The 27,416-nt window shown below is 39.8% G+C and overlaps 1 protein-coding gene across 6 annotated transcripts in view; it reads right to left on the bottom strand.

Annotated features, from left to right (window-relative positions):
- chrm3a (cholinergic receptor, muscarinic 3a) overlaps positions 1–27,416 on the bottom strand; it is an 81,409-nt gene that overhangs the window by 44,001 nt on the left and 9,992 nt on the right. For 4 of the 6 annotated variants that reach the window (XM_087177094.1, XM_087177093.1, XM_087177095.1 and 1 more), the window contains exon 2: positions 6,350–6,464. The exons of the other annotated variants lie outside the window; for them this stretch is intronic. The gene's annotated coding sequence lies outside the window, so the exon portion shown is untranslated. The remainder of the gene's footprint in view (positions 1–6,349; positions 6,465–27,416) is intronic. 6 annotated transcript variants of the gene reach the window in all.

Consider the following 27,416-nt stretch of genomic DNA (forward strand, 5'->3'; position numbering starts at 1 on the left):
AAAAGGCTTAAGAAGGTGTTGTGATGCAGCTGTAAATGAGAGAAAGATCATTTCCAGAAGATAAGGCAGAAGTTAAAGGGCACTGAGGGCACAAAGTTTATATACTGCAACTCATGATTCCTAAGATAAAGGCGTGGTGATAAGAGTGGGTATGTTTCTTTGGCTAATGCAGTCAAAGGTAGTATAAGAGATTAAGAAATATCTAAGTTAGAAATGGCTCGGAGTCCCATGGAATAATATTGGGTTTTTAAACTTTCAATTGCTTATATCAAGTCCAGAGAGTCCACAAAGGCAAGGGTATGAGTATAGAGCTTACAGTGACAACCGGGGGATAATGACATTTAAAAGAAGCACCTGAAAGGTTATAGGACAGGTGCACCAAAGTTCTAGAAGATTAACACTGAGCAAAGGGCAAGATTTCTGCCGCAGGAGAACTCGATCACAGAAAAGACAGATTGCTGTGGAGGAAACATATTGACAGAAAGAGGCAGCAATTTGAGCAAAAGCTGCCTTTGGACAAAGCAGTCGGTGGATGAGCTGGTAAAGTGCAGGAAAGAGAGTTGGCTAAAGGGTTGTGCAATATGGTGGGAAACCAATTTAGACTCATTTTGTGCAACATATTATGTGCCATCATCAAACCCAAACTGCAGTGGAGTGAGGGAGAGAAAAGAGAATACTGGGGAACAGCAACACAAATAATATCCAACTGTTATTAGTAAATATTAAAAACCCCAGTTACATAAAAGCAGTACAATACTAACTCTCAAAGTTTCGGTTATAAACTGCTAAACAGTACAAATCACTTGATCTATCACTTGTGTTTTTATACCGAGATAATAACAGCACACTCGTTCTACTTCCTATTAATGCGGTGCCAGTATAAAATCACAACATTTTATCACAATGTATTCCAGATCTTTACCATGCAGAGTATCTATAGCCAATTCAATGAGAATGACACGGCATTCAGTCTTGACATGACAGCACCTCCAGGCTCTGACTCGAGAATAAAAAAGTCAACAGAAACGACAGCTGTGCATCTGCAGTGTGGCAAGCTCTGGTACTTTCCTTTTACTTTACACCCATGACTTCATCAATCTGTCCCCAGAGGGTTCACGTCGCTATGGCTGTCCCCATAAGCAACTAACACATAGGACACACACATAAAGAGCTCTACACAGAAAAGATTGGCCCGGAAAAGACAGAACACACATTTCTGGCTACAAATGATATACATATATACACAAGATGCATGTTTTCTGAAGTATGTTATTCGACTTCATACACGTTGTACTATGTCCCAAACATTGCAGTCAATCCACATCTGTAGGTGTACTATATAGAAAGACTTTCCAGGTATTCCAAACCCTGGAGATCTAATCACAATCGCAATAATCTATGCTATAAATGTGTTCAGTTTCACAACTGCTGGAAATCTTAGTGATGTCCAAGCTGTATTATATGCAGTTAACGCAATACAACAAGTGAGCAATTTCCTCTTCAAAAAAACTAAACGTCCCGTGGCGATCGGCAACATCATCAAATAGTCCAAGGAAGGAATCTTTTTAAATAATCGCTAACCACTGATCCAAACCACATCCTTTATTCATTGTAACCCATTGTGTGCAGCTGTCAAGGGTTTTTTAATTTTGCTGCATTAAAACACTGTAACTATTGCAAAAATACAGTTATATTAAAGGAAGAGAAGAAGAGAACGACAGAGTTGCAGTGAAAGAAATGAACAGCAGCCAACTGTTTTAATGAAGATACACACACGCTGACAACGAGGAGAGTAGAGGTTAAGAAAACGAGTCAATTTGCATCTATTTCAGCAACGTTCTGCATAAGCAGCAAGTGCTGTAATTGGTAAAAACTGTATTTGAACACAGGGAGAGAGAGGCGGTCTATTTCCTGTCCACGCCTTCCTGTCCCAACAGATCCAAATGCTCAACATTTAAATACGTTATTCAAACCAAAGCGATTCAGAAACTATAGGTACTATAGGATTCAAATTCAGGTGTTTTGAAGAAGTGTTGAGTCAGAGTTAATGTTGAAATAAAGTGTAGAATAAAATCATTCTGTCTTAAGTGTTCTACTGTCTTTTTTTTATTTTTTTACCTAATTTAGTGTTCAGTGTGCTGCTGTGTTATGTAACTATAAAAACATCATATTGGAACTGGTACTAAATATCAAATGACTTGGATCTGGATTTGGGTGAAAAAACATGATTAGTGCGCTCCTAGAACACACACATCGTTGACAACTGCTCACACACTTATGATCCACATTTGGCACAGCTGAATAGTCGTGAAGGAGGCTGAAAACAAACACTGCACTGTGTTTTAGAGATCTATAATCCCGCTACAGTTTCATCAGAACACTGTGTGGACAGGACTTGAGCAGAGTATGCTTAGTTTAAGTATGTGAGTGTATGTGTGTGCTGTGTGCATCCGTGTGCAGTAATGGACTTGTTAGATGGGAGATTTCCTAACTTAGCAAAAGATTATTCTGTAATTACAAGTACGAGCCCCGGAGAACTGCTGCTGAATACCAGATAGGTTTTTATAAAGTTTGAAGTACTGTACCGCTGCCTAATGAAGTCCCACTGGACTGCTTTCCTTCACTGTAACTCACCTTTTGTTCTCACAAACACTCCCTCAGCTCGACTATGACAGACATGGCTAGGATAACCAGCAACAAACAGACTACAACAGAAGCTGAGAGAATATTATAGCCTGTGGCTTTCAAAAGTGGAGTAAATGCATTCTGTATGTAGTTATGCAGCTATGATTAAATAACATGTAAATCCTATGGAAATAAGTAAGAGTTCCTTCACTCGTGCACAACTTGAGGACAAAGAGTGCTGGTAAAGTGCAAGACAATCTGCTGTTGTAGAATTTCAGAGCTCAGCACACATGAGATCGCTTAAGTTTCTGCATGAGAGTTTTCTGGACTGAAAGATGCATTTTGCAACCGTGTAGGATTTAAGTAGCTTCTATGGCTCAGGTGTGCAGTTCGATTGTACACTAACTTCTGCTAAAGTTTTCAATGACAAGAAAATTGGTATGTAATTATTGTAATTTCTAAACACAAACTTCTTCATTGAGTAACAAATTGGACTGGAGAAAATGTCCTATAGTTTCTGAATTATCAATATGCACCTACGTTGAAAAGATTTCTCCAGTGACCTCTTCAATTGTGGGTTTCAGATAAACAACAACACATTTCAAACCTTAAATCAATGATTACAATCTGCCACCAACATCCTGAATATCCAGTAAAATCTAACAATGCAGCCATAGATGACGTAGATAAAACGTGGGGCAAACACATTACTTTAGACAGGTAATCATATTCTAAGAAATGAGATGACAGAAATGGTTTATCTGTGGCTTCGTACACTCATGCCCAAATCTCTCATCCATTTCTCTTGTATAACCATGTCAGTCCCTCCTGTTACTACAAACCCAAATTAAATGCACGCTGACTGAATTCTATCCAATGCTCGAGTGCTTTTAACCACTCCTGCTGTTGTACCCACGCTCAGCGATACGCCGGGTGACAAAATGTAAACCCCCTGAACTCTATATGGAGTAGCAACACTGACACTGTACATATGCACCACTTTCTCCATGACAAATGAGCCTCGCCTTTGGCCAGTTAATGAAAATTATTATTATTATTTTTATGTTTGCCTGATTTGAATGTTTTTTTGTGTTACTTTCACTTACAGAGATTGCATCGATTATAGCCTGTGGTTCGCTACTCTCAAATGAATGCAAGTCTGTTATCAATCATCACTTCATTCACTTCAGTGCAACACCTGATTTCCATAAAGAGGCGCTCTAGCCATAGGCGACTTCATTCGATACTAAGTTTTCAGGAGCTCTGAAGGTAATGTTTTATCCCAGAACAAGTTTTGCAGCATGATGCACTGTGTAGATAGTCCTTTCACACAAAATCAGCCCTGCGTCGGTTGTGCTCAGGGGATGAATTTTATTACTTTGAAACAAGGTTAGCTTCATACGTCTTGGCATGTGTTTTCATTTGGAAAATGTGAATGCAAAAGCTTTTTATGTGTGGTCAGGACTACTTGTAAACCAACAGTGGCAGGTTTAAGGCCATGGTTGTTAAATAAAGCATAACATACACTATCAAAACATAAAATATTCTACTGGAGTGACTATTTTCACGCCAGATGAAACCAGTCATCTACATGTGCCGCAAGGTTACCATTTTTGATACAGTAGAGAGTGAATCATAGTATCCCTGTATAACTGCTGCTAGGTCACAAGTGGCAATTCAGCCTGTAAAACCAAAATTGTAGCCTTTCCAATTCTGTAGCTAACACACATATCCATTTCACATGCTAAGGAACTGCCTGTCCCTCCTGCAGCGCTAATACTTTGTCTTCAGCTTTATTTTTTAGGGTTATTATTTAGAATCAAACCACTTGTTTCAATTAAACCACAGACATGCAGTGCATTGTTTCTCTGGGTCTCTAATCACATTAGACATTATTGCACATCACATTTATCATTATTAGTAGAAGCAGTGGTAGTACTCTTGCTGTTTTGGTATTGTGGCTGTAGTTTCAGGTTATTATCATCATGTTTGTTTATTTGTTCGCTCTTGTGTGTGCTGATATTTAGTTTCCACAGGTAATAACTTACAGATGGTTTGCACTCGCCACTGAGGACTGCTGCCCTATATGGGCCTTCGCTTATGCTAATAACAAACCGCCTGGAATGTGCATCCAAATTAAGATCAAACATGATTCACCAACATCTTCACATGGGCAATTACAATTTAGTGGTTTACAGAGATTTCAAAGATGATTTACTCTCTTTCAGAGAATAAATTTAAAAAAAACAGTGATGATTTTTTATATTTTGATTCATTGATATAGTTTAGTGTTGCCCAAAAACTATGAAGAACACATCAATGAGCCACAACTAGAAACTGAGTGACATATTCCCTAATTACGATTAAACAAGGGCATTGTAGTCAGTCATACATAATCCATCCTGCTGCCAGAAATACTCACTAGAACACCAAGAATGTATTATTCCGCAGCTGAAAGTAGTCCCCCTCAAATACACCAATTAGACTGAAGTTTACTACAAGATGGTTTGTTACACAGAACCATCTGGGAAGGCCTCATTGGAAACTGTTTGGAAAAGGGCAGGCGCGTTCAAAAAATACTTGGCAGGTGATTGGATGAACCATCTGTCTGTCATCATCTATCACGGGCTAACTTCAGCCAATCAGATTCTGCATCCTTCCCGATTTTTTTCACTACCGAGTGGAGCCAGCTGGTAATTTAGAGTGGAAAACATGTTCCATCGACAGAAGCCTTCAGTGCTGTTCTCTGCTTTTCTTTCAATGGAGAAATACTCTCCAGTCCTGATATGATTGCGGCATATCTACATAACAAAAGCATCACCTACGCTAACCTCTTTAGGAGCTGCCATTGTTTTCATCGAAGAGTAACTTCTTACTGTTGTCACACCGAAGACCCACCTGTATCTGTCAGTAGTCCCTCCCTCATAGGACACTTATTGGTCCATTGGTACCACTGTGGTTTGGTCACAAGCTAATAGCTTGGAGCCTGGAGGGAAATCCAGCTGCCTCGCAAGTTCAAAAGTTAAAGTATCCAGCAAATTTAGGAAATTACGGTTTCAAAAATGAAATTTTATATTCGTGAGCATTTTTGTAAAGATGAAGTCTTCAGGAGGAATGAATGTGTTTGAGGCCGAGTGCCACAGATGGGGAAGTGACTCTAGGAAGCATTGAGTCCTTTTAATAGGATTGGCTGACTTTGGCTTCTTTAAAAGAGAAAATATGAAAGCATTAGTGAATGAGGTCATACAGTATATCTGGCCTAAGCACAGCCATGTGATCATTTCCTCAGTGTGAATATCAGAGTGGCTTCAGTTAAGACGTTTTGTCACGAAACACAAACATGCACGGAGACAAAGATTCAATCTTTAATGACTGATCAATACCAATCACCGTACCTTTTTCACACACATGCTCGCTCACAAGCACTCATGTGTGCAAAGGCTTATTGATCCTATTGAAGGCAGATAAAATACCAGCATATGCTTTGGTAAATCAATGCTTTAGGAAGGAAAGAAAGAAATTCGACACTGAACTTTTTTTTTCCTCTGAGGGAGCAGAGATTAAAGCAGAGAAAAAGACTTTGGATAATGTGTTCTGTTTTAGAGGGTCTCATTTAAAATGTCTGACATGATGGCTTGGAGCTGCAGATCCTGCCAAACGTTGACGGGGGGAGAGGAGATGGTGTCATTTGTGAGTACAAGGGATTCACTGACTCTTAACTCACCAAACGTTTTGGGGAGGTGAAGTGTCTGGAGGTCACCTTTCAGCGGAGTGCCTTTCGGTGTCCATGCTGTCTACTGGGGGTGCGCGATTATCCTCCTCCCGTCGGATCATGGCGTCTGGCAGGCAGACGAGGAGCAAGGGGGCAGATGGAGAAGGAGAGGAAAGGAGAGAATGAGTTAAAGAGGATGTGTCCAAATTAGGAAGTGGAACACCTATAGCACACTGACTTTTTTTAGCATCGGAAATGAATGGCAAGCTTTAACAGGTGGGAAGGCCCATAACACTATGTCAAAATAATATGAGCTGAAATAACTGCTCTTTGCCTCTCAAAGAAGAGCCAAAGGTCTTGGGTCGACAGCTAATTTGTACATCTTGTAGTTCATACTGCTCAATAATCTATCTCAACATCTGCAGCAGTGTTAACATCTTTCTTTATGCTTTATTTATGCAATATGTTTTAATCAAGGGTCTACTGGAGTACTGTAGCTACCATTCCCCACTGGATAATATCTGTCAAAGGGAAGAATGGCATGTCTTCATGTCTAGGGAAGTGTTCATGCCTTATATAGTCTTGGTCTAGTAGAGTTGCCTGCTGCACATAGCTGTATCTGGCCAGGGGCTAAGGAAGCAGACCTTATGAGAGCTCATTAAAACAAGTCTTCAAGTCTTAAGAGACAAATATGAATGTACTAAAAAAAAAAGACCTTGTCATTAAAAATAATCAGAAGTACTGGAGCAGTTCCCAGACTGAAAAACATATTTATTAAAAACGGAAGTCAAAGCTGGCCTGGATGGGTAAATGAAAAAGGGCAACAGAGTGGAGCGCGGTCAAGGTAGGGGCTCGATACTAATATTCAAACAATTCATGATCCAATCCAGTGCTGTGAAACAAATGAGCCCACCACTCTGCTTTTCATGTTGCATTTACAAATTACACCTCAAAGGTCAATCGAAGAAGCTTTTCTCTTCTAATGGGAAGTTGCATGACATTTCTGGCTGAGGATGATTCTCTTTGCAAATGCGATGACATCTTCTTTTTTTCTTTTCTTTTTTTTTTTGCAACACTGACATTCTAACTGGCTGCATGACGATTCAAGTAAAATCAAACAAGTTTAAATAAAAATCAAAAACTGTTTTCTAACATTACATAAGAGGCATCCTAACAAGATGGACTGCTTCATCCTAATATACAACCTCACTTGGCCTATCTGCCCCACATTTTAACGGAGTCTGGAGGGGCTCTCTTAAGTAAGTTATAAAGAGGACTGAATGAGACAATTACCATTTTCAAGTTTCCACTTTAAATCTGTAACAAGACTTGATCTGAGTCTCAATTTGCATGAAATATCCCATGATTGAGGGGGCTTTTCCCACAATAATATGAAATGGTAATTATCCAGATAGAGAATGTGAACGTACAATGGCTCATTATCAATCTGAAACAGAAATGTGTCATACAGTAGCCTACATGTGAAGGCCACTCCTCTAAAGTAAAAGATAAAAGGTCAAGTAATTATATAAGCTTTAGTTCTCAGTCTCACAGTGAATTACTCTGCAGCAGAAAGTCTTGAACTGTTCATTTTCACAACGCAACTGTGAGGAATATGAGAAGAAAGTCTAAATTAATCACGTTAGCAAGTGCACATTCGTTTTTTGATGGTCGCTTCAGTTAGCTACATAATTCCTACACCTGGCAATAACTATTTAGTAACAGCTAGTCTCTATGTAAGAACTAAGTTGTGTGTTGCAACCTGTTTTATCTTTGTGATGTGTAAATCTCCAAACACCTCTGTTATACACTAGGCTGTATTTGAACTGCAACCGGCTCCTGGAGGAGATATGAACCTCCGCATGCATTAAGCAACAGTAAACGGTGTATTAAAAGGAGGCACATAGGATTCTACAGCCGCCTCGGGCCAACAGAGGGGACTGACAATTGCCGCACACGGCCACAGCAAAAACATGATAGGTCGGCTTGTTCAGATGAACCTAAACCACTGCAAATCTCACGGCACTTTCGCTCACAGTCCCACGTCTCTCTTCTTCCTAAATGGAGCGCCTTATCTCACCTTGCTACGGTCCAATGTAAATCTACTAGCAAAGCTCTTCAAGTTTATTGGCCAGAAATACATTGATATCACCTTTCACTGACTGTTTATCCTTCCCTGTGAGTGCAGAACAGCGAGAACAACCACACAGACCCTTAAAAAACTGCCCTTGATTAATGTGTTTTGAGATTTACAAGTAAAATACCCAGTGTCAGGTTGATTTAAGAGCTGTGAATCCTGTTGGGGCATGATAAAAACGAGGCTACAACTTCATTGAATGTTTAGGCAAAGGAAGAAGAATGTTTACTGAGCCTCCTTCTGATATTAAATATGAAACAACATCTTCACTTTGCAGCAAATACTTCATCCCGCTGTGGTAAATGCTGCAAATGACTGAGTGTCTAATCACCTGCTTTTAGAGGCTATGCAAGAGCCTCCGCGCCTCAGTGAGTGTCTTACAAATGGCTTTTTTTTTTTTTTTTGATGAAGTGATACTGTGGAGGAGTGTATATTGTCTCCAGCTGTAACACTGCATACAGGAATGTGTAGGAGCAAGGCAGTTGTGTGTGTGTGTGTGTGTGTGTGGGTGTGTGTGTGTGTGAGAGAGAGAGAGAGAGAGAGAGACAGAGAGAGGCAAAAAGACAAAAAAGGCCAGAAAAGCGAGTGTTTCTTATGGTTGAACTACAGTTGAGATTTAGCCAAGGTCATCCTCTTATTTCTGACATACATGGAGCCCGACTGAGCCTCTCACTAGGACGCTCTCCATCTGCTACCACTGATAAGAGCGGCAACTTCATGTGCAGCAGAGACACTCTGCAGCTATGTATTGTGTGGATATCGTGTGATTAAGCCACATTAAGATTCTCCTGGATCGGAATATTCTCACGCATACATTTCTTTGAAAAATAATAGAAAGGGCGTCAGTGTTGAGTTTAGATGTCATGTTCCACCACATCTAGCAGAGGACTTCTCTGATGCTTTTTTTTTTTTTAAATGTGTACTGTAATGATATGCTGCGGTAAAAAAGGTCGAGCTACTGTAAAGCAAAGGAGGCACACTGCAGTCACACCTACTGCTCAGTGATTTCTGCTCAAGGACCTTTGCAGCCACAAAGGTGGACAGGGATATTCTTTTAATTGGTTTATGCATGTCAGCCGGGGAGCTCAATTGCAGGCTATCAAAGAGGCCTGAAACAGCTTAACCCGAGAAAGACCTTAACCAGACTATGTGGACTGCCAGGCCAAATGCACCTCGCTGACCAGCAGGTGTACTCTGCCTTCCCCTGATCAGCACTCAAGACATCACCCTGCGAGCTAAAGCTTCCGTTAAAATTATCTATGAGAAAAAACTAAAAGATATCTTTCTGCTATGTCGGAGAGGACACATTTCAGTTTGGATTTGTGGGCCTGCTGTCCAGCATTACTTGTAGAGAGCCACATGAATTCAAGACTAGGGCTCTGTAAAGGACAGCAGCTCTCACAGAACGGAAAGAAAAAATATGGGCCATTATAAATACCGTATGGGTGAGACATTACTGTTTGAAGAGATAAGATAGGCGCCATGTTGGCGCCAAATCCATGATGATGGTAAAACACATTGTTTAAGAAAGTAGCAATAAAGTAATGACGAGTCATATTTGCCGATGTGGGAGGATGGTTTGCTTTTTGCAAAGACTTGAACGCAATTAAAATAAAATGACAGTGCTCCGTATGCAGATTACAGTCAGTTGTTGGTCATGCTGTGAATTACTTTTATGCTTGTGTATCAAACAAATTGTGTAATTGTGTAGTGTGTGTTTTCACACTAACAGAAGCCAGGTTCCTAGATCAATAAACCACATAGAGTTTGACAGCAGTCTGACCACAGGGACAATGTTTTCTTCATTAAACTTTCACATTGTTAAAATTAGTACATTTGTGAGCCATCTGCTAAAACAGTGCCACACGCTCACTCACTCACACACACACACACACACACACTCACACACACACACACACACACACACCCTCCCCCAGAGATCTTGTAAAGGGCTATATCCAAAACTTCTAAACAAATGGCCAAACTCCAGGCAAGCTCCTGTGAGGCCGAGAGGTTCACAGACTGATCACCATAACTACAGCTGATGATCTCAACATGCGAGGCTTCCTGTTAAATGAGCCTTAGCTCATGGAGGTGGACCAATTGGCAGGAAATGAGACCAAATTGATTGGGAAACAGATGGAAGAGAAGCAGCCACTATAAAGCCCATGAGGCTGTAAAGGAAGGAAAGAGATGAGAGGTGAGGATGAAAATGAGGCAGACAGAGCCCACGCGACAATGTGACAAAAAAGACAGATAAAATAAACTACAGGACATGACTTTTTATACGATTGGAAGAAACACAGAGCAATTTTCCTCTTTTAAAGCAAAGAACTTTAAACTGAGATCTATATTTGTCTAGGTGTACTAGACAGAGCAGAAAGTACAGCTTTGAACAGTGACATTCTGATCTCTGTCACACACTCACAAAAAACTCGATTTTATTGCATCTGTTTCAAGAAGTAAAAAAAAAAAAAATTTAAAGTGATCTGTTACATTTTTATTTTCTGTGTATTCTTATGCAATCATTCCAAGAAACAAGACATGAGAAAGACACAGAGAGGCCTTGAAAATTTGCCCAAAGCGCCCGCTCACATTTGTTAAAAACCATGGCTCCACAGAGTTCAGCACGGAGACAATATTTCTACTCATCACAGCTGATTTCAAGACAGATTCAAGATTCATTCTGTCTTTGTTTTCATATCAGCACTGATGGCATAACAGGTCTCTGTGACCTCACAAAAACACTGCCTGAGTGCTAGACAGTTGCCAAGCTTTTCAAAAGCACAATCTGTGATCCAAATATAAACACAAAGGTCACCCTACCACCACCATTCAAAAGGACGTACGCACTCTCAAACTGACAGATCTTTTAATATATGCTAACTCTAGACAACAACTAAATTAAAGTTGGTAATGTTGTCAGAAGCTTGTTCATCATTATGATAAATCTTTCAGTTTGGCTTTATAAATGAATTTTGGCTGAATTTTGGTCAAAACATTAAGGATTTTGCTTTTGCAGTAGGTTTGAGTCAAATTACACCACTGTGCAGTTTCTGACCACTAGTAGCGCTATGGGGAAAAACTTAACAACTGGGATCCCTGTTTTGTTTGCACCATGCATGTGCACAAGGACAAACATGCTCACACGCAAGTTTCACGCCCTTCCAGTGATTGAAGTGTTGCCTTAAGTCCACAACAACCTAGCAAGCATGTATGTAAAAATATGCAGGATTTAAACTTATGAAAAAATCAGCTTTGCAAGGGAAATGGTCAAGGATTCACACAAGGCCTAAATGATACAAGAAGACTCCACAGGTTACTTTGAATTGTCTCTGGCCTTTGCTTCCAGGTCTTTTAGCAGAGTTCCATATGATGGTTACAGCTTTGACAACCCTGTGGTGACAGTAATGCCAACATTGAAATAATAGCTGATTGTGAGAGCAATAAAACGGCTCTGGAAAGGCCCTGGAATACCTGCTATGTTGAGACAACGTCTACACAGAATGGCCACTCAGATAAAAAACCTTTTGTCATCTGAGCAAATGACTCATGGCCACATTAATGAATCTCTTATGTTGAAGTGGGGTGGGCAAACACACACACACACACACACACACACACACACACACACACACACACACACACAGCCACACACACTGCCCGGTGTTTGTCTGGCTGACTTCACTCTGTCGAGGTCAGTGAATTACAATCAATCTTGTAGGTCCGGATATGAGAGCTTCATTTATAAATGTCTATATACTCTGTGAGGGTAGAGCAGCATACTCAAAATATCCCCACTCCACTTCCAAAGCAGTGAAGTCGAAATGTCGAGGCTGAGTATGTTAGAGTATAATGTAGTTGGATCATTTGCTCTCTCACAGGCATAACTCTTATTATATACTCCTCTACAAATAGGGTATTACATTAAGAGAGCTAATGTATAAAAGAAATATTAAAGACAACAAAACAGGATTTGAACCTTGGTGAACTGATTTCTGGAATTTGCCACTTCACTGAATTACCTCCTATTTCAAGTAAGTCTCTGTACTACAGGATACTTCATGACATCGCCGATTTTAGAAGTGCCATCTACCCCACGTCTGCCACCATTAACAGCCTATTGATCCTGGTGAAGCAGACATAGCGTATAATGACAGATCTAAGCCAAGCCATGTCAAATTACACTCAAATGTATTCATATAAATTGCTTTAAATAAGCAGGTTGTTCACCAAGTGCAAAGAGCATGAGTCATCAGTGGAAGGATGAGACTCAACTGGGTTGAGGGTGGTTATCTGCCCAGAGTGTGAATTAAAAATCCACAGCACGTTCTCCACATCATTAACCCTTCAGAGCTACACTGACCTTAGATGTTCATTTGATCTCATCATGTTTGGTGAGTGTGGAAGTGGAATGGGGTGAGAGTGCGGAGGCGCCCCTTTGATGTTGTAATGCAAAATTTCTTTTATCTCTCGTGGAGCGTTTGAGACCGGGCCGGCTGTCCAAAAACTCAATTAGAGCTACTCCGAATGTGAGCCGACAGCACAAGAGGAGGCGTGAGGCGCAGAGGTGTAATCGGCACAGGGTGAAAAAAAACAACATAAATGCAACTATTAGGACAAATGAGACCACAAACTGAGCAACACAAACAAAAAGAACAGATTTTTAAGTTAAAATGTTCTCTTTGTAACTGCAGGGGAGGAATCATGAAAAAGAAAAAAAGAAAAAAAGAAAAAAAGGAATCAACAGCAGTTGCACCAGCTCCGTGTCTGGTAACAAGATGACCGAATAACAACCAAATTACTGTTTATGAGTTGCCCTGAATGTGTGATATCCAGCTGGTGTACAAATAAGCTTTTCATTGAAGTTCATGTTAATGGTTAGCATTGTGTTTGATGGATAATTGAAGACAGCTTGCTTGACAAATGATGTGTATCCTTGCTGCACACAGTGAAGTTCCTCAGCCCATTTAGCCAGCCATCATCACCACGAATACCATAAAGTAGCATAAAAGAATTCAGATTCCCAAAAGCTCGAAGCTCTTAGCGTGTCCACTCAGCCAAATCCGTGTGGGTTGTTTTCTGCCCCCGTGAAATACATTGTACCCTAGAAACAAGGTGGAAAGAAAAGGGAGAATGTGTAAAAGTAGAAGACTGGAAAATTTGAAAAGAAGGAGAGGTGGAATATGTGTCTGCGTGCCTGTGCATCTGTGTGTTGTGCGTATGAACAGGACTGGCAGACCCCTCTGCATTCTTTCATGACTGTTAAAAGATGCACTGCAGCTTAGGTGAGGAGGGAGGGAGGAAAGAGAAGAGGAGGTGGGGAGGAAAAAGAAGCAGAGGCATGGCCTTTCATCTCTCTCCTGCCATCGGTCATCAGAAATGGGAGAACACCAACTCCCAAACACTGCGCTCCGTTCCAATTCCATTTAGCTCAGGACTGGTTGAGACGTGAAAGAATGATAAAATAAAGCAGGCTTTATTACAATGTCCCAAAAGGAGCAAAAAGTATTATTCATGCACAAAGGAATTTAACTGCATTGTCCCACCGCCAGTACCAATAGAAGAATATTCTTGGTTTTCACATAAAGATGGTCTTCCATCAGGCGAAAGCTTTTTCCAACCTTCATCTTGCAAGACTGCTAATAGTCATAAAATACTTCCTGTGGACTTTGTAGTCCAAAAAACAAGAACCGAAAAATCTAGGCTAAAGGTCAACGCTAACAGCGTCAAGAGAACAAACTTATTATGAAATTTTTGTTTCTTAAATCAGAGCACACTGTATGTCTCACACAAGCAAACATATAGATGAAGACGCCTTTTCTCACACATTAATAAGACCCAGTGGGTGTTTTTTAATATGTTGTGGCCATAATTTGCTGAGAAATGTTTGTGTTTTCAAGACATTGTTTAAAGAGAATTATAAGTTCGGCTGTGTTGTGAAAACTTGCCTTTAGAAATCACGGGAACAACTTCTTTGCCCCATTTGTTTGCCTTTTTGCAAGTTATTTGTCCAGTTAGACCTTTTAATGCTCCACAAACAGTAAGTCATAAACAGTGAGGGGCAGACCCAGGGTTTTCACTGAGAGACTGAAAAATGAGCAATAATGGACAAGAGATCTGAACTGTATCTGTGGTGCATGTTTAAAGAGAAAGTACCATATTTAAGTACCATATATTTAAGTTAATAATTGAGCGAGAGAGAAAACCCATGAATAAAATAAGCAATACAATCAAAAACATGGTGAATTGTAAAACACACATGGCTTCCCAGCAATCCTGGAAACGAAAATACAGAACCATATGCTAACTCATATCAGTGATAAAACAGGAAGCAGGTATTCTCCACTGCTCTCCAAAAAGCAGCGGTGATCCACGGTTATGACAGCTGAAGGGTTATTACCAATTAGACCGGCTGTGTTGCTATGTCTGTGTGACTGGGGAGCAGGGCTGGGGGGGGAAAACAGCTGAGCCTCTGCCACATGAGGTGACAAAATGACAAAGGGAAAGACAAGGAGCAGCGTTCTTATTTGAAAAAAAAAAAAAAAAAAGTTCCTCAGGACAACAGAATGGAAAACAGAAATGAGACGAGGGAGAGAAAGATTTAGAAACTGAGCCTTGCAGCTGTTGAAAAAACAACCAATGAATACTTTTTTTAGCAAACCAGACTACCTGCGGACCTGTGTTCAACAGAGCAGTCATATTCAGAAATTAGACATTTCCTCCGTTTCAAAAATGTGTGTCGCCACAACACAAGCGACATTAACTTTAAGGACGCACTCAGTGGGGTTCACAGATGAGTTTCAAATTATTGACAATGAGCTTGAAGTAGTCAAGTAGAAGAAATCGTTTGAGGGTATTTGGAAAAAAAATTTTTTTATTTCAGTCTATGATTTATTTCATTTTGCAGCTGTCTCATTGTCCAGTGGGACACTAACGACCTTAACTGTGGGGCACAATTTATTATCCAGTGAAGAAACAATGATGAGGTACATGCTAATCTCTCCACAACAACTCCACTGATTTCAACAGGGCAATAACAAGAGATTTTGGGATAGCAACCCGGACTAATTAAAACACATTCTACATCATCAGAGAGACATTTTCAATTGTTTCCTCTACAACAGCGGTTCCCAAACTTTTTGTCTGACAGCACATCTGCATCATATTCCAAATGTGTTCATCAGAACTGATTTTAAACTGGATGTTACTCTGTTGGTAATATAAAATCGTATTTTGTTGTAATAACTTATTCACACAATTTAACTGTCAATGTTTATGTCAGTCTGGTCAAGTTTGAAATTGTACTTTCAGCACTTGAGGTGGCAACAGATGGATATTTCAACCATTCATCTATCACTTTTAGTTAACTATTTCAACCATTTATTAACAGGTTTTGGTTCAGTATTTCAGCAATATATCCTTTTTATTTTACACATTTCAACAATTTATTCATTGGTATTGGCCATTTCAGCTGTTTACCCATTATCCTTTTAGCTAACTGTTCAGATTTTACTGCCCACTAGCTAACTTGTTTTCATGAACTCTAAATTGCAACTGTGTGAATACAGTTATTTAAAATCGTAATTTCTACTTTTCTTTTACAAGTACCACTGGTTGGGAACCAGTGTGTTATAACACATAGCTTTTTAAGAGATAGAGATTGTATGTAAAAGTAATGAGCACCTATAGCAATCCTCTATCACCCAATGTGGAACAGAAAATCGTGTGTTGTTCAAAGTCTGAAAATACCTGCAGCACTGTTGAACAGGAGGTCGGGGAATAATGAGAGACAATAAAATTATAAAAATGCAAAACAGAATCAAAACAACATGGATCAGGGAGTGCAGCATAACAGCTTTATTAGAAAGCATCCACTCTCTCAACACATAAACGGATCCATAGTTTTCTGTGTGGAGTGAAACAAATAAAGAGAGACTCATGCTCTGCAACTTCTTTGTTTCTTCTCTGCTCTACTTGATCAAGAGTTAATTCTGCTCAGAGTCACTGTGGGCTGCAAGTGAAAGCAGTGAATTAATGATTCATTATGCCCAATGTAAGCAAATAGCGAGCCGGTGATGGAGGAAAATGGATTTACACACATCCAACGCCAAGCATGACATCTTTGCAGCTATTAAAAATATTCAGATACCCACGTAGAAGGATTTTAAAGCAGCGCTGGTTTGTAAAAACCACAGGTTTTAAAAAGTAAATAAATTAAATAAAATAGTCAAATGTGTTGTTCAGATCCACAGAAATTTTTTAAAAATTTTACACCCAAAACCATCAACATTCATGATCATTCATTATATATGTTATATCTTGCTTTCTCAGCCTGAGGCTTTCTCCTAAATTAATTTGCCATTTTCTTTTCATTCAGGCCAGTCACTTGAGTCCTCACCACATCTTAGCCTCAAAATATATTCAGAGGTACAAGACGAAGTAACTGTAAAGTTAGGACACTGTTGAGTCTGTTGGGTGCTTGATGCTTGATGCTTGAAAGGACATCATGAAAATTTGATAGACCATGTCAAAAATATTTCTCCAGTTTGGGATTATTAATGCAGAGAAAACTGCACAGCTGCAGAACGTGTTGTACATGCACATTCCATTAAGAGACACACGGCTGGTTTTACTGATGGTGTGCTTTGGGATAGTTTGTCCCTAACACATCAGATTATTTTTTCTCGTTTAGAATTTGTGGCGTAGCTATAATATGAAAGCTCTTTTATGGTTCACACATGCAAGTCTACAAACCTCTTAATCTCCTGTGTCCATGGATCACCTCAAGGCTGTGAATTCAGCCGAGCATCGCAGATTAGAGTCTTGCTTCTCTAGTTTCTATTTTAGGGGGAGTGTTGTTCAAGTTCACAAATGTTATATCATCCCCTCCTCCTACCTTTCCTCATTTCGCGTGTCCTCTCTATCTCTGTCACAACCCAAAGGGATAGCATGTGTGAATTATTAAATTAAGAAGAATTCATGTTTAAGTCGAGCAGAGGTAATATAAGACGCTGCTGGACTGTAAATCCCCACTGAGCCTCACGATCAACACTTTATTTGGCCTATGAGCTTGTGCTAATGTATTAAAAAAATCTTAACATCAGCAGTGACATTGCCGCAAAAATTTTAAATAACACATCAACAGATGCTACAATCTTTCAAACTCCAGAGACATGAAGTTTAAAATGGATGGTCTCATTCAGACAGGACTTATGAGAAAGTTAAATATGGAGCCACTGATGTCTGGAGGCCTTATGGCTGTACAGAGAACCATCTGCATATGTCACTTTGATGGATGAGGGCGGGAGCAGAGATCCAATGACCTCGCTGTTAAAACAAGCCTTGTGTTAGGTTGGATCCTGTCCTGTCACTTCCAGTCACTGATGGTTGCATCGAAGGCAAACATGCCCATACAATTACAATGACAAGGACCTGATATAAGGAGGGGGGGCTAATCAATGTGAAGTGTGCATGCATTTGTGTAGTATATCTATCAAAAAGAATGTAGAAGAAAGAGTAAAAGCTGTGAGTGCTGTGTATAAGACTAGTACTGGACCCAGCAGCTCTCATTGAGCACTGAGTAAATACATTTGGTGCATATTAAGAGATGAGGGACCTCTCATTTCATTCCCCTGCAGTCTTCAGAAGTATGTTACTATGAAGGAATTGATTTTCTCTCACACATCCAGACCTCCAAAGATTGCAGAAGTCACAACAGAAGCAAATCAAATAAGGAGGTGAGAGATTTATTAAAAACATCTTAAAAAAGACACACTTCCAAAATCGATGTGGCATAATTAAAACTTCTTTTCATACTTGCACATTCTCTCATTCACGGGAAACTGTTAGTACAAGGATGAAAATTCAAACAATAGTGACCCAAAACATAATAATTATTCTCTTTGAGGTGTTAAATTGTTACAGCTAAAATGGAGGAGAAGTAATAATAAACTGACATTACTAAACTGAACATGTGTATGCTTTGGCAATGGTGATGTTTTTGAATTTGTTCTGCACAACAAAGATAGGTGACAGCAGCTCCAGAGGAAAATCGCCTGCCTCAGATGCAACCATCTGCACCACAATTTGAGCCTGAATGTTGTCATGGCTCTTTGAACCATTTGACAAAGAGAAAAATGTATTCTTATTCATGCTCACGGTCTTTTGTACACCCAGTCAGAGTAAGATTCAAGAGATTTGTTTGGTTAGAGCGTTTTAGGGAGTTACAGTTACTTGCATTATTGTCAGCACACACGCACTGAACTACTTGTGTTGTACCTGTAAATATTTTCAGTCTGATGAAAATTTGCCGGCCCATTGAGAAGATGGTCAGACAGACTGTAAAATAACAAACAGTTATGCTGCAGAGTATGCTTGATGGGTTTCCACAAGTTTTCACATTACTGCTAAAATCAGCATATCCTGCACATACAGGCCTATTTAAAGAATTATCCAGTAAACAGCTGCATCTGAAACATCATTTGTTCCATTTAAATATCCCATTTAGAACCCAACTATGTTTCCAACAGTTTGACAAACTTCCTCATTTCACCCTTCAGCAGCTCTTAGACATATTCCGCAGGGAGACAAATAAATTTTGGTTTAGACACCTGGCACTGCAAAGACTGAAAAGAGTCAAAACATATGGGTTGAGGAATTTCAACAGTTGGAGTCTCTGGGTCTCATCAGTATTCTTGCCCTACTGTTCAGTGACGAAGCATTTCAAGCGCTCCCAATCCCAACTCCACCAAGCCACTAGCAATTAAAACATGGAGATTTGGCAGTAATATGATTAACTTTCTTTGCACTAGCACAAGATAGTGCTTGGAAACTAACCATGGAATTAAGGAGCCCAAACACTGGATTGCGAACAATGTAAATAACCTCTGCCACATCCTGATTATGATATATGGATAGCAAAGTGCTGTGCTCGAACTCGGTGCCAAAGCTGAGATACATAAAAGGGGTCATTACCAAACCAGGGAAATGACTCAGACTCTGTTTCACTTGCGTTCCAAAGAACCGTCGATCATTGTTATGTCATTATATCACCTCAGATCCTGATATGTAACGTACAAATAATAAACAGAGGGCGGCGGCAAAGAGGTCGCAGGGTTATGCCGCTCCCCTGGTGGTTCTCAGCAGTTAAGGATTAAGCAGGATGTGACTGATGTAATGATAGGAGCTTAAGGAAAATGAGCCAGATGACTACAAACTAACGGCCCCTCCACGTCTGTGTTGAAAAGAGATTCGATGAGATTAATTTAAAGAGCTTTAGTGAGACTAATCTGGATTTTTTTAAAAAGAGTGGTTAAACAAACATGAACAGCTAAGAGGAAGGAACAAAGAGGTGGCACAGCCTGAGAGAAAACTTCAGGAGCTTACTCAGGGTCAGTAACAACATGTAGCCTTTTTAATGAAATACTGGAGAAGAGCTGCAGCAATCTATCCTGCCAGTTCAAAGCTTTCTGTAATCACACAGTGTACGGTATTTATTGTATTTACTAGATCCCAGTGCCGTGTAGGAAGCTTTAATTACTTAAAGTCACTATGTGCAGATTTATTAAGTAATTACAGCATCTGTTAAATTCTCCTGATGGCATGAGTTTTTGTTTGTAGAAAAATTAAACAATCCTGGTAAAAAACTTGCTAGCTGCTTGCAGTCAGTTCATCTGAGTGGCCACAGGTAAAATAGTTTCCCCTGTAGATGTGCGCACTGCTGTCTGCCACTACCACTGGGCGGCACCAAAGTTGGAATTTTCAGCCATGCTTGCGGCGCGGCTGTACAGGTGATGTCAGTCAGTCGGTTCACCACTTTGGTCTCAACCACTTCTGGATAAATCATGAAGTCTTGTACAGACATTCATGGTCCTCAGAGGATGAATCCCTCTGTCTCTGGAGATCCTCTGACTTGATTTAACTGCATCTTAATTACTGGATGGATTGCCTATAATATTCAGATCCACGTCAGGATTCAAATATTAGCATGCTAACATGCTAAACAAAAAAAGCTAAATATGTTAGCATTAAGCTCAAAGCACCACTGCGCAAAGTACAGCCCCACAGAGCCACAACAAGCAGTTGTAGATGACATTTTTAGTAACAGTCACTCATATAATCAAACATGATACATTCTTCTGTAGTAATCTAATTTAAAATGTAATTTGGTGTAGATGAATTAAACACTCATATCAAAGGAAAACAAAAAAACTGCCCACTGTGCACACACTTGTGAAGGGGTGGTCTGAGTGGGCAGAATTGCAGACACAATTTTCATGCTAAAACGGCTCCAAAATCTGCAGCGCACCTCATAATCTATATGAACACAACATCAGCTGTGCTACTTCATCCTTCTCTGTGAGAGCAGGTTTGTTTGAAGCAGCAAAATTCCCAAACTAAAACTGAAATTGTGCCTTGCTTTGTGCCTCTGCCAGATTTGCTACTGCTCAAGAACAAAAGTCCATAGTGTCCTTTGTCTTCCTTGTTTGCCACTTTCATTTGAGGGGATTTAAACTGAGTTCTATGCCAGGAATCCCTTTATAAATCAAGCTGATTTAACCATTGTATTTTCATGTTTACACTGTATGTAATGCTGACTAAATATTGATAAATAATAAGCTCCTGCATCTACAGCATGTTGCCTGTATATGCAATAAATAAGTCCAGCTTGGGTTATGATTACATTTCAAAGAAACACAGTGGGTACCAAGCCAATAAACAGTTTTCTTCTTCTTTTTTCTAACAACATAACCCTGCCAAAAACTTTTGTATGGAGACATGCCAGGCAATTCCATCCATCCTCTCTTGCTTCAAGCCTGCTCTTCATCCAAAAGACACCGGTAAAGTTAATGTACTCTGGCTGTCTAGTCCCCCCACCCAACCAAATCTTCCCATTTCTGCAATACCTCAGAGTCTGTTGAGCTTGTTCTACACGGATTTGAAATTGAATTGAAGGCTACAAAAAACTTTTCTTTCACAAAGCGGTTCGGTAAGACTCGTGCCCGATATTAGTTATTGCCAGAGGGTTTGCACAGTTGATAAGGATAAACACAAAACAGATGACCAGTCCTAACACCTTCTCCAGTGATTCATGTCATTGCACTCCTCTCTCTCTCTCAAAGTTTTCATGCCATGCCAAGTTACACACATTCCTGTGATGAGCTCGAGATTATTATCACTTTGCTAAATGGAAGTAATCCCTGGGGAGATGTTAAAGGTGTATCTCGCCCCATCCACAAAACGTGGAGTGAAAGTACCAGCAAAGGAAAGCTGGCATCCTCCTGATCATGACAGGAAGTGTTGACTCTAGAGACAAAAAAAAAAAAAAGTTTTATATTAATTACATTGGTTGTTGTACACAGATGTTAAAGCTTTAACTCTCATTTCCATCTTTCAGCTTTTGTAAATTAGTAATCACACTGCATCCTGCTTTATGCTGCTGGGTGGTGATGTTGCTATGTTGATCCTTTTTACTTCTTTTTTTCTTAAATGCTACTTTAAACTCCAGCACATTTATCTGACAACAACAATGACAACACACAGATGTGTAGAAGAAATTTGTTTTTCCTCCTTTTTATGTGACCCTTGGGAGGCGACCGAGCTGCAGGAACTACAGGACGAAACAACACCTCAAGCAACTACAAAAGTAAAATGCTGCTTACACACTAATGCATCATTATTGACAATATAACATCAGTCGAAGGGGCCATTTTTTTCTGGAGAACCAGTACTTTTACTTTTGATACTTTGAGTACATTTAGCTGTTAATATTTCTGTCCATTTACATTTTGAATGCAGGACTTTTATTTGTAATGGAGTATTTTTACATTACTGTATTGCTACTTCAGATTACTTCTCCCACCAATGATTATTCAAATATTTTTTTCTGCATTAACATGACTGTGATAAACATTCCTTTTCAGTTTGTGAATATATAGGCCTGCACATAAAAAGAGGGAAGCGCTAATTGTAAAGGGTCAAACCTCAAGGCTAAATTTTCAATTTGGTTGATGAACTACGAGGGTTTCATTTCTCTACCTTGTCATTAGGCTGCTGTTGTCTGCTGGTTACTATTAAGAAACACTTCAAATCCCCATAGGGACATTGTGCACCTGCGTCCCTCTTGTCTAATTTTGCTTTCAACCTGTCTAATAAGATCCCACCACTGTGCGCTAAAAGAGCGACAATAAAGAATTGAACCAAACACTTCTTAAGACGCACACTGACAAGATAGGAAATTGGAGTAAAATTATTTCCATACCTTTTTTGTTGCTTTAGACTCATGTAAATGTCAGCGGATGATTTGGTTCACTGGCCTGAGGACTGTGGGTCTTGTTGGCTTGGATTAATATTCCTCTACTAAGTTTAGCCAGAGGGCTCGCTCTACATCTTGCCCTAGCCTGGTACAAATTCTACAACTCCCTGTCTGCTTCTGAAATGTCAATCAAACTGAGGAAGGAGGAGGGCTCAAAGAAAGGTGCTGGTTTGCACTCCCTTTACAAGACTGGCCAAATTGTCACTCTTACACCTGCTTCAGGGAGAAAAGCTAGGAAAATTAAATTTCAAGTAGCGCTGTCCGTTTGACTTTACTTTGCACATGTCATTCTAACTTTTGGCGTTTGGTGCGAACTTGGGCAGGCGATAATACCGAGAAAGGCACAGAGCTGCACAGGAGGCAACCTTCAAGCATCATTAAGAGTCCAGCTAGAACAAACAAACTTTCGTAAGAGAGATGAATCAGGTATAATGAAAACCAGCTGTGTAAGCAGTTAACGAGTTTCACAACTGTAACATTAAAGAAACGATCAATATTTGATCCCCAGAGCATGACTGCAGCATCTGCTCAGAGTCTTAATAGTACTATTCTGTGAAAATAAAGGACAGATGTTTTTCTAAAAGGCTTGTAAGCAGCACCATTGTGTTCAGAATGTGGTCTGAGTAAAATGTTAAACAGGTTCTGCATCTCAAGACATATGTGTACATACTGTATACACACACCCAGACACACACACACACACAAACACACACACACACACACACAACAGATAGACAGACAGACAGTCAGACAGACAGTGCATCAAAAAGGTAGATGTTAGTGTTAAAAGGCTGGAGTGCCCTTTAATCCCATGAACCAACACAAACAGCCACTGTCACAAAATGAAACTGTAATGGAAAAAACTGTTTTCCTCCATTTCAGGTTACGTTTTCTTTTAATCGGACTGGACCAAATGAACCGTATGAACTGATCTCCGCAAATAAATGTACACTTAATGTTTAAGCGAGATAAACATACTTTGTACCCTGGATGAAAGTTGAACTGTCTGCTTAAACATGTGTATTTGATAGTGATTGGAGGGTGTCCAGACTCTTGATACCGTTGTGGTGGAGAGAGACTGCACCCTATTTGGCCAAATAGTAATGTGTTGATCTTTGCCTCTGCTTATGATCATTGTGTTGATTGCTGGTTGTTCATTCTAATTTGACATAGTGTTCGGTAATAAATCTTTGAATCACGATAGATTCATTGTTGTCTGCTTTCCTCACCTTAGAGCAAAATTGCCTCTACAGAAACCAGCAACTTGTTGGGATGTCTCCAGTGATACTACTCATGCCTCAGTAGCAGAAGAAAAACACATCACATCAGACACAGTGGCAGAATTTTAAACCACAGCACACACTCTATAGTAAACATATAGAAATGCTGCTGCTTTGCAGAGTATCTCTGCCCAAATCTTATCAAAAAACACATTTGGCTGCAACTCAGCATAGATATTAGCTCTAACAGGTTGGCAGCGCGGCCAATCAACAACTCCAAATCCCCTTGACAAAACCACTCGCTCACCTTTTTAAAATTGCATCCCTATGCGCAAACTCCTCGACAGCGTCCTTTATCTACATCTAGTACAGGTATGATCCTCTCAGCAGACATAATGGCCAGCCCATTCTCTTTTGCCATATGCTGCTCCATGTGTAGTTTTTGATTAGTTCTGATTTGGGAAAAAGGTTACTCATGCCGTTTTAATTGTGCGACAGGTGTTAAATGAAAGCGTGGCACAAAAAGGCCCATACTTCACTCTAAATTACAGAGGCCCATTAACAGAGATAAAGCCAAAACAGCAGCAAAGGCAGAGCAGCAGACACATCGCTGGGGATTAAACTGAGAGATGATCCACAACATTCAAGAGACTTTAGTGATTTCAATTCTTTAACACGCCATTAATATGTGCAAGGGCCACATGTATGCAATGGATGTCACTAACCTGGATATACTGTCTACATCTCTAACTCTAAGTTGAAAAACTATCTGATATGGTTCACCTACTCCTCATGACACATTCCTCTACCCCACCCCACCCCCCAGCCCCCTGTGGAAAACAACAAACAAAATCATGTGAAATGAAGAAGTCAGAAAGCAGCAAAGATAATAATCATTTATGCTAGAAAGTTCCTCACCTCGCTCCAACCCCTGACATGATTTGGAGACGGAACATTACAAAGGCAAACAACGCGATTAAGTCAAGATATTCGTCAAAGCTGAGCGACTCGACACACAATTTGACTCACTTGAGATGTGCTTGATGAGCTGTATTACAAAATCAAGAGGGAGTCGGGCAGAAACAAACAACTGGAGAAAACAAAACATAAAAAGGTGAAGCAGATTTTTTTTTTTTTTTTTGTAATGTGTCAAATATTTCACGGCAGAATCCTAAAAAGAAATTACTTATTGATAAATTCTGACAGATTCCTTTTGACAGGAACCTAATCACACAGCAGCATCTAATCTTACTTTATGTTGGAGTGATTAGACATCAAACACTTTCAATTTACTTTTAAATTACAGTGTTCTTGTTGTGACATTAGTAAAATGGATTCATCAGCCATAATCTCACACTTATAATGAAAAGGTATCCTCACTAATCCCAGAGATATATGTGCCTGAGCACATAAAATGATATGTAATCAGGCCGTATGCTTATTGGAACCTGTACCCAGGAGTTAAAGCATTTTATTGATCTAACAATAGATTGAATTGATTGTTTGTTTGTCTACACTATCATCTGTCATTGGAAACTGTTACCATGAATTATGAATTATCTTTTTATCTTAATATGTAAATTTTTTTTTTCCACACAGCATTAATTCACACGTCCATTCATCTTTATGTATAATAGCATCGCTCCACCCCCACTATGCCATTATTCAGTCCATGCAGCGTGGCACAGTAGGTGTTACTCTTTAGATTCCTACAGTCTGAAAGATTCCATCAAATGTCCCGCTGACAGACATCATCGTCACTTTTTCCAACATAACCCATAATGGCAAATTGCACGGTCTATACTGTCACCATAATGTTGAGAGATAGCTCCCTTGTGTGTGTGTGTGTGTGTGTGTGTGTGTGTGTGTGTGTGTGTGTGTGTGTGTGTGTGTGTGTGTGTTTCAGACAATACTTTGAATGAGTGAAAGCATTTATGTAAGTTAAACATAAATGCCTCCACTCTGGATCACATATGTTGTAGTTGAAATGAACGACGACTGCTGCACTGTCAGGGCAATGTGAGCAGACGTGGTCTTCGGAGAATTCAGCAATGTGGAAAACAAGAATCAGGAACATTCAAAGGAAACGCACTGTTTTAGAAAGGAAAAGATGTATTGTGGACTGGCATCGTTGTGCTTTTTTACCTCGATTTTCGAAATGCTTGAAAAAGTAACATCTTTTTGCCGCTTTTGTTTTGTTCTGTGTGCTTTTTTTTCCCAGGTGGCTAAAGCATTGTACAGTTATCCCTGTTTTTCCTCTTTGCTACTTTCAGTCTCCCTTCATCCACAGTAGCAGTTCACCCAGGCAGCCGTCTAGTCACTGCTCTCTAAACATGATCTTACACTAGCTACTTTCAAGATTATTAGCTATAGAGTATTACGAAACTGAAGCCATTACATAGCAACAGAGGGTAATTGCTATCTTATGAACACTTGAAACTTGCAGCCACCAGTCCTAACATAAAATTAAAGTGGAAGGACGAACAAAGAGTTCATCAAGGGAACTAAACGTTCGGCTCACAATTGCTCAAAATGTTTACAAAGAGCACATTCTTGTTAGAAATGTGTTAGTTTTACATAAACTCCAATGTCCCACAGCTACCGTAGATAGCTTGTGATAGATCAGTGTGCAAGAAGAAAGCGAACAGTATGTTAGACTTTCATTTACAAAGCAATCTTTAGTGTAATCAATTCTGTGTGAAACTACATTAACTCAGAATAATAAACAAGCCATCAATGACGGCAACATTAATCGGAAACAAAGCAACATATGGCTGCATATTGAGAGTTTGAGGCTGGTCCAGACTAAGTCAAACATCCATCATCATCATAATTTCCCCTCTTTCTGTGTGTTAACACCAGTCTCTGCTCTCCAGTGCTTGAGCTGGAGCTGGTGCACATTCGCTCTCGGTTGGTAATTTGGTTTTTGACTCACAGCATACATATTTCACCAGAGCTCTATCGTTCGCTGTTGTCTTGTTCCCTGTCCCTTGTTCTCCCTCTCTGTATGTGGAGCACAGGTGTCTAGAACTCCACTGAAAATGATGGAGGGCAACTTGTTATTGATTTATTTGCAAAGAACAGACAGAGAGTAGACATAAAAGTGCAGCCATATATTAGACATGAATCTGAATTCCCCCAAGTGAAGTTTACTTTGTCAAGAGAGCAGAAGTAAAGAGGGTGAGACAGTGAGAGAGAGAGAGAGAGAGAGAGAGAGAGAGAGCGAGCGAGAGAGAGGCAGTGACACATGACAGATGTAGTAAGATAGACAGGGCAACTAAAAATTCAGAAAAGGGATGTGCAGAGAGAACCGCGGAAACAAAAAAAAAACTCCGAACAAAGATCACTAGTGCACTGGAGTGCACTGGCGGTTGCTAGACGTTTCTAAACTGTACAGAAATACGG

Source organism: Seriola lalandi, unplaced genomic scaffold (genome assembly GCF_002814215.2).
Source record: "Seriola lalandi dorsalis isolate HSWRI2012SDOR001 ecotype SW California unplaced genomic scaffold, Sedor1 jcf7180002054580, whole genome shotgun sequence".
In the NCBI taxonomy this organism is placed as follows: domain Eukaryota; kingdom Metazoa; phylum Chordata; class Actinopteri; order Carangiformes; family Carangidae; genus Seriola; species Seriola lalandi.